Source organism: Sinocyclocheilus rhinocerous, unplaced genomic scaffold (genome assembly GCF_001515625.1).
Source record: "Sinocyclocheilus rhinocerous isolate Xijiao unplaced genomic scaffold, SAMN03320098_v1.1 scaffold348, whole genome shotgun sequence".
In the NCBI taxonomy this organism is placed as follows: Eukaryota; Metazoa; Chordata; class Actinopteri; order Cypriniformes; family Cyprinidae; genus Sinocyclocheilus; species Sinocyclocheilus rhinocerous.
In genome coordinates this window covers 254843-263534 of record NW_015635025.1, presented here as the reverse complement: position 1 = coordinate 263534, position 8692 = coordinate 254843, and the positions used below count along the sequence as shown (strand labels likewise).

Below are 8692 nucleotides of genomic sequence, written 5' to 3'. Positions count from 1 at the left end.
TTACTACATTTTTTTCCATATGTTTGACTGACTGTATTTTATTATGATAATGAACAGGCTCCACTGTCAAGGTAGCAATGCTTAACTGTGTGCGCGCATGCGGCGCCGGCGCAATCACTTGAATTTTTTCCTTCTACTAGTGGGAGAAACTACTCCTTTTAGTCAGTTGTTAAAGTTAATTGTAAAAGTTTTGCCTTTATTTGTGTACATTCACAATAAAAACAAATCTTTGTGCCTTTGTAAAGTAAGCCTAAAGAAAAATAGGGTGCCGCTTTCTGTCGTCGGTTTCCTTTCGCGCAGCACAAAAATGAACCGAAACTCTGCATATAGGCTACTTGTTGCACAGTTTTTCTTTCATTTTCTTAATTTATTAAGTAAAAATATGTTTCTCATATAGGCCTATTTATTTGTTATATAGCCTAGCTTTATTATGTTTTTCTCCGCTCGCAGAAGCGCTGCAGGCGCGTGATGTGATGCATGTGAATCCTCATGTTCTGTTGTTTGCTGCTTTTTGCGCATGTAAAATGAATCCCCGGGAAACAAATGTTAGTATTTTTAAAGGGTCACAGACACTTATAATTTCTAAATTAATTCAATTCTAATTTAAAATAATCTTGTCGGTTAACGGTTAACAATCGGTTAACGAGCGTCGGTTGTCGGTTAGGAAAAATAACCGAAATGAACATCCCTATATCACATGTTTTAGTGACAGGTGCTGTTTCACTGAGAGACATGGAGTGTCTCATTTCAAATATGGTACTGTGAGTGACTGTTTTCATGCCAGAAAAATCGGGCAGTACAAAGTATAAAAATACAAAAATAATGCAATACAATGCATGCACAGATTCACGGCCAGTAAGAAATTTTCTCAATGCAATTGGCATTGGCAGCTGTGATAAAATGTAAAACAATGTTGTACAAAGCATGTCTTGCGTTGGAAGAGTTTACAATGATATAGGGTTCAACCTCAAAGAAATCCAAACATCCTTCATAATTCTCTGTTCTGAACTACTGAAATCATTTGAGTCAAAGGACTTCAAAACATGACACTGCCAACCTCTCTGAGAATAAAGGAGTTTAAAGCTTATCATCTGACAACCACACCACTTTAAACAGACTAAAACACTTGCCTACTGCTCCACAGTACAATGCTTGACTTTATACTGTAATTAAAGATGCATATTAGTACCTTAAAGGTTCATATTAATACCTAAAGAGTACATATTAGTACCTAAATGATACATATTAGTACCTTTTGAAAGCGTAAGGGCCCCAGCCCCCAGTGACAGCTTTTATACCATTTTTTCTGAGAGTGTGTATAATAATTCTGATTACAACAATAATTTGAAAAAATCATAATAGGATTGTCCTTAGATAATGCAGTAACATGAAAACGTCTAATGAAGGCTTGGATCTTTCTGATCTTCTGATCTCGGATCTTTATGAGTAACGGTTTTGACTGTTTTTGGTCTTTCACAAATCATACTTTAAAATGCATAGAAAATCTACACAAATAAACTCAAAATGAACAATATTTCCCATTTATTCTTTATGCTTGACACCTAATGTCATATGAAATCTAACATCTTAGCTTCATAAATTGACCCTACGGGAGTTTGATCCTAGTACCCTTGAGTTAACAGCCCAGATCTTTAACCATTAATACACCATCATACCAACCTTTGAAAAATTGGATGAAAGAGACGAGCACAAAACATTAGGCGCGTATTACCCTTCAAATTGCGCAAATTGAAATTGCGAATTGAAAATACGCCTAATGGAAACGCGTCAATTTCGCAAAAACGCCAATATATCGCAAAAAAGTTTTTACGCTCACATGAGGTGGTTTTTCAGGCAATGCGAAAAAGGAATAATTCGCAAAACTGCAACAATGCTTGTGTTTATGTTTTTATACAGTCTATGGTTTATTCCAGCCGTGCCACGCACGTTTCTGAAGCGGCTCTTTGCTGCTTCTGTAAAGATACACGCATAAGCCTCCTTTGAATAAATATAGCCAAAATCCGTCAAAATCCCACCAAAATCCGTTGACATGACTTATCGCAAGAGGCAAAAGGTTACGTTTTAGTCGCATAACATTGGTTAATGGAAACGCCGTCATTTCGCAATACTTTTTTATCGACATTTATAAAATATCGCCAAAGTTTTGTGCAAATCTGTAATGGAAACGCGCCTGTCATGACTCATTTTTTGCTGTTCATTTGGTGGTGTTTAAAGGCAGCTGCTCCAGCGGCAGATCCTGAATCCAGAGCTGCCAGCCTAAGAGTCCGAGAGACACAAAGACTCTAGTGTCACTGCAGGCCACTGATGGTGGGGGGCTGGGCAATGAAAACGCCACCGAGCACACAATTAAAACGCCCAAGATAAAGCAGGAATGCTTTCTGTGAAGCCTCTATGTATTATGCATTATTTTCATTGTGTTATGAAGGCATCCAACACTCGTTCTAATATACAAGGACATTTGTATTCTGTTTTCTTAAATGATTTTTACCACAGCTATAGTCCATCACAGTGCATTTCTATTCCAAACCAGGCTCACTGGAAAAAAGATACCTGTGGTGACATTTCTGCAAAATATTACATTGCTGCTTGCACACTTTCAAAGTGAAATGTCAGTGCAAAGCCGTATCATATGAGCTACCGAACAAACCTTCTGTGTACTGTCTAGTCAGTGGCACTAAAAGCATATTCAGTTTTATCCAAAAAAAGAAGAATGTGAATCTGGCAATGTTTTATTACATTGGTTGTTGTACATATTTGGCAGTTTGGAAATGAAATGACCGGTGAGTGGTGCTAAAAGGTCTATCACACTATATAGCCCTTTAAAATAACATACCACCTACACTAAACCCGACCCTAAACCCAACTGAAAGTGTTGTTAGCAAAAGCACCTCACATCACAAGTGTACCGGGTGCGCTACCAAGCAAGTTTACTACTTCAGAAAAGCCATACATATGGAGCTGTGATGCGAATGTTGTGAGGTTGTTCAATGAACCGCATGAAAATAAGACTTTATTAATGGAGATTCTGCCCCTGTAACCATAGTTTGTGTGAATAGCGTTCATTTCAGAAAAAAATACTTTTTAGTCCGAATCAGATATTGACAAAACTCGACTACTGATGTTGATCATGTGTTTTGATACTGATTTGTAAGATACAACTCTTAATAGGAGAGAATTAAATGAATGTATTACCAACAAAACATGTGCAAGTCCAAAATCAACCAAAAAATGTAACGGCCATAAATACTTCCTACTGGCCATTAAACGTTTATTTTAAGCTATTGTTTAATTGAGTTTTGTTTTGGTGGCTTAACTTCAAGAAAGTGCTCTAGTGGTGAAAATGTGTTTAAAAAAAAAGGACAAACAAAACAAGCTTTGGCTTTCTTGCTTAACATCAGTTGGTGACGTTTTCAGAAATTGCACAACAGCCACTGAGCTTGTCTTTGGACGACTGTTTGAATCTCTACAAAAATGCAATTACAATGATATTTCATCTGGAGAAGCCCATTCACTTTCAGACTGTTGTGATTTTGCCTCCTGTTTTGATGAAACCAAGTGTTGCGTTGCACCTGCAGTCATCTCTATGTGAACCAGCACACTGTTGACAACTCTCTGAGTCACACATGGCTGGAATATGATTTCATCAAAGAGCTCTTGACCACAGCCACTACAGCCCTGCAATTTACATGTAGCGTAAAACCACCACACCATTCACATTGAAAATAAAAAACAGCTCCATCAAGAGCTACTTGAGCCGAACAGCTCTGCTTATTCAGATGTGTACTTCCACACTAAATTATCACATCTGACAGAAAGATGAGTGTTCTGTACATTATAGTATAGTTAAACCAGATACAGTGTGTTCCATGCACATGGCATTTTAATAAGCTTTTAAATGTGAGGGAAACAAAGACGTGCACTTTAGTGTGTGCCAAGAATGAATAGAAAAATGTGCCGTTTGCCAGAAAGAGGAAGTATACAGCTTTCCTGAAGGGTTTGCTTACACTGTAACAGCACCAAAAATACTATAAGAACATGGCTAAAGACCTCTAGAGGACCTCGTAGGGGCACTTCTCAAAACACACACAGGTTAAAATGTGGTTCAGGCAGACAGCTTTTTATGTTTTGAGACCATGATGCCTAAAGATGCCATCTTCATATACAGCTCATTTGATTTTGAAACCATCAAGAATGCCATCTAGGTAGGCAGCTCCAGACTTTATGACTATATATTGCCAAAAATGCTTTCTATGTTGGCAGCTGAAGCTCTGAGGCTACAATACCAAGCAATGCGGTTTAGGTAGGCACCTAGATAAGTTTTAAGACCATGATGCCCAAAAATACAGTCTGCACAGGCAGCTTACATGGTATTTTATCCTGGTTCAAGCATCTTTGACACATCCTATAGTCTGCCCAAATGTATTGACCCCCTTTCCAGATATCTCAACCAGAACCTGGACAGTAATGTTTGGTCAGGAGTGATCACTAGGTTTTGAGACCATCATGTCCACAAATGCTGCCTAAGTCAGTCATTAATAGTCAAATATGAAACTTCTTGAAACCTAAAGAACTTGAGGTTGATAAGACAAATGCTGCATTTCCATACTGCTACCAAATATGCATCTCGAAGGGATGTGTGCATAATGTATTTTAGTATTCACAGTTCTTCTTTTGAAAATGATCGTATATTTGTTTGTTTGGTCTGCTTTTTGGCACTTTTTGTCTAAAAACCAAACAAGCTACCTACCTAGACAGCATCTTTGGGCATATATAAGACTGTGCCTATGATGGCCCAAAATGCTGTCTATTAAGTATTAGGAAAGAATGATCTAAAACGTTGTGTCTTAAAACCAAACAAGAATGCCGTATAGGTAGGCAGCTCCCTAAACTTTATGACTATATGATGCCCAAAAATGCTGTATATGTTGGCAGCTTAAATTCTGAGACTATAGTGCTAAACAATGTCTAGATAGGTCTAGATACCCAAAGTCTAGGTAGGTACCTCGCTAGGTTTTGAGAAAACGATGCCCAAAAATCCAGTCAATACAAAGGCAGCTTCCATGGTATTTTACACTAAAATGACGTCTAGGAAGAACCTAACTGGACCCTGAGAACAATGTTTAAAAGTGCCATCTAGTTAGGCAGCTCGCTAGGTTTTAAAACCATGATGTCCAAACATGCCATCTAGACAGTTCACTAGGTTTTCAGCCCACAATGACCCAAAATCCTGTCCAATTAAATTAAGCAGCTCTACTGAAGGGTTCACTTACACGGCAACACCAGGACAAATGCACGGCTAACACCAAAAAACTACTAGAAAAATTCTCAGTATTGTCAATTAGAGGACAATACCCCATCAAAAGGAATATATTTTGAACAGGCAACACATTCATTCATATTAATTTCAGTGTGATTTCCTTCACAGCTGATGAACTTCAGCCTCAGGTGAGCAGATAGCAGAGTGTCTGGAGCTATCAGTGTGTGGAGATCACAGGAAGGCTGTAAAAGCATGAAAAGACGTTGTGGCTCTGTCCCTCAGGAACAGCCTGAGCTCTCTCCCCCTCCGGCCATGAAAAGCAATCAAGAAGCTGAACAATCTCCCGTGGACTTCACCTCGCTGTTTAATTACAGCGTCGGCTCTCCGCTGCAGTCTGCCTGACTGAGCTTATCCACGGTCCAAGAGAAAGACATGCTGTAATATATGACTCAGACATAGAAAATCACAGCTGCTGAAAATAAAACATGTACTGACCCAGTGGTAGGATATGACACATCATATATGTAGTGTGGATAATGCAAATAATGGTAGCATATGATTGAAACGATTGGTGGGACTATATGGGTTTTCTAATGGCCAATGATGATTTTAATAACTAGAAAGAAACTGACAACAGATAAATGATAGCGAAGATATACAAAAAAAATGATTGCATTTAAATGTGCATGCATTTTGCACAATATGTATGCCAAATTTTATGTAAAAACAGAAACTGAGATAGTAGTTGAGCCTATTGGTAGTTTTTGGAACTGACAACATTTTGGTTCAATGGCCACATAAACGTTTTAACGTTGATAATCTCAAAATGACCTTGAAACGATTGGTGGGACTATATGGGTTTTCTAATGGCCAATGATGATTTTAATAACTAGAAAGAAACTGACAACAGATAAATGATAGCGAAGATATACAAAAAAAATGATTGCATTTAAATGTGCATGCATTTTGCACAATATATATGCCAAATTTTATGTAAAAACAGAAACTGAGATAGTAGTTGAGCTTATTGGTAGTTTTTGGAACTGACGACATTTTGGTTCAATGGCCACATAAACGTTTTAACGCTGATAATCTCAAAATGACCAAATAAGAGTTGCTTAACCATCCTTGATCTGACTAATTGACACATACTCAGTTTCCTGCGAGTCATCTAGGTAGGTTCTAGCTACACAATCACTTAGCAAAACTGTTGTTGTAATGTGGCTAACAAGGGATTTTTGCTGCCGCAGTAGCTTAGTAGTAAAGTAGCTTTCAGTAATCCCAAAGGCCGAGGTCTTTCAATTAAACGCACAAAAACAATATACTCACAACAACAGTGACAACGCTTAGAGTTCAACTCAAATCAATGCAAGTGAGCTGTTTCATAAAGAGATGCATGAAAAAAAAGAAGGAAATAATGAGTGGAATGCAAGTGAAGGATAAATCAGAATTCAGAAGCCAGAACTGGAATGTCATGGAATCAAAAATGATAGAGAACAAATACAACATGGGGGGAAAAAAAAGAAAAATGGATGCATTAGAGCTGAGACCATCTATTAATTAACTTTTAATAAATATCTTTCTCGTGCAAATTATGAATCTCACTTTGGCTTCAGGTTCAAATATTTCATGATGCCATCTGGTCCCCTCAAAAAAACATTCATCCTCATAGCCATCATCTCTGAGGGCATTGTTGCGATGACCGTAGAGAAGAAAACCAGCAGACGTTATGACTAAACTCTGGGGGAAAAAAACAAAGAAAAACACTAGCCCATTGATAGACTTGTGACTCAGTGAGTGAGCGGCACAGATTGGGCTGACAGAGTGCTCCGAACTGCCAATGGATTCAGTGGGAATGTGATTCAGTTCTTTTATAAGACTACAAACAAACACAGTCATCACAGATGATCAAATCTGCACAACACCAGATTTCAGGCCCTCTGTACAATTCCTAAAATGCATCCTGGATCAAGCATCTTTGACATATCCTATAGTTTCCCCAAATCTACTGACCCCCTCTCCGGACAGTCATTGATGGTCAGGAGTGATCCCTAGGTTTTGAGACCATCATGTCCACAAATTCTGATATGAAACTGTTCTTGAAACCTAAAGAACTTGAGGTTGATAAGACAAATGCTGCATTTCCGTACTGCTACCAAATATGCATCTCGAAGGCACACGTGCATAATGTATTTTAGTATTCACAGTTCTTCTTTTGAAAATGATCGTATATTTGTTTTTACTTTTTGGCACAAGACAATAAAATTAGGCAGGAACACTTGTGTGTCTTTATGGCCAAAAATGCTGTCTAGGTAGGCAGCCTACTATAGTTTTGAGCTACGATAACCCAACATGACGTCTAAGCAAGCAGTCCACTTATGAGTCCATGCAATGGCCAAAAAATGCTGTCTAGGAAGGCAACACTCAATGTTTTACACCAAGACTCCCAAAAATGCCCTCTAGGTAGGACACCATAATGTCCAAATAGGATGTCAGGGTAGGCTGCTCATTAGTTTTTTGATACCACGGTGACCAAAAACATCTATGTAGGCAGCTCCCGAGATCATGATGTTCCAAAAGGCTGTCAATGAGACTATGGTGCCCAAACACGCTGTCCATATAGACAACTCGCTAGGAAACGTGCCCAAAAACGCTTGGTTTTGAGACAAGTGTCAGAAGTGAGCAGGGCTTCATGAAGCCAAAAGTAACATTACTACAGACGCAATGAACACCTCCTCATCATATCTCCTAATATCGATGTGTGCACTGTATTGGAATAGTCATGCAGTGCATGCATATTGATAAAGTGGTGCGTTTTCATCCGTATCTCACGCAGAAGAGCGCGTCAGATGACTTACCCGTTCCTTACGCCGCCAGATAGTGTTTATTTCTTAACGCCGAGAGCTTTAAACGCCACAAAACAGCTCATATGTGGAAATCATTTCCTTTATCAGAGGCACTTGTGCATGTTTTCGCGCATCCCGGGCCTCCCGTCAGTGATGGAGAACAGCCCGCTGATTCGCGCTCCTCTATCGCTCCATCTCTGATGACAGCAGCAGCGTGTGTTCAAATCTCCGCCGAAGAGCACTCATCAGCTCCAGCACGTCTCCATCTGTGGATCAGGTGCTGGATGCTGCCATTGTTCAGCCTGCTGGCTCTCGGTGTGATGGGCGCAGTCTCGTAGGCGCGCGAGGGGAGCTCTCCGGCTCGTGAGAGTGCGCGCGCCCTCGGTGCTCTCCGGCTCGTGACGTGTGCGCGAAGGGGAGGAGCTACAGGTGAAAAGGCCAAAAAGTTTTCTTTCACCATATACACAATACATCAAAATAAAAATTTATTGTGACTTTACTGGTTCATATTTCTAAAATATGCAAATTATGCATAATCTGATTAGATTTGCGGTGCTATTTACAAATT

General features: G+C 39.2%; 1 pseudogene; it reads right to left on the bottom strand.

Annotated features, from left to right (window-relative positions):
• Positions 1-8423, bottom strand: part of LOC107746138 (protein KIAA2022 pseudogene) — a 57607-nt pseudogene extending 49184 nt beyond the window's left edge.
• Positions 8424-8692: the final 269 nt, after the last annotated feature.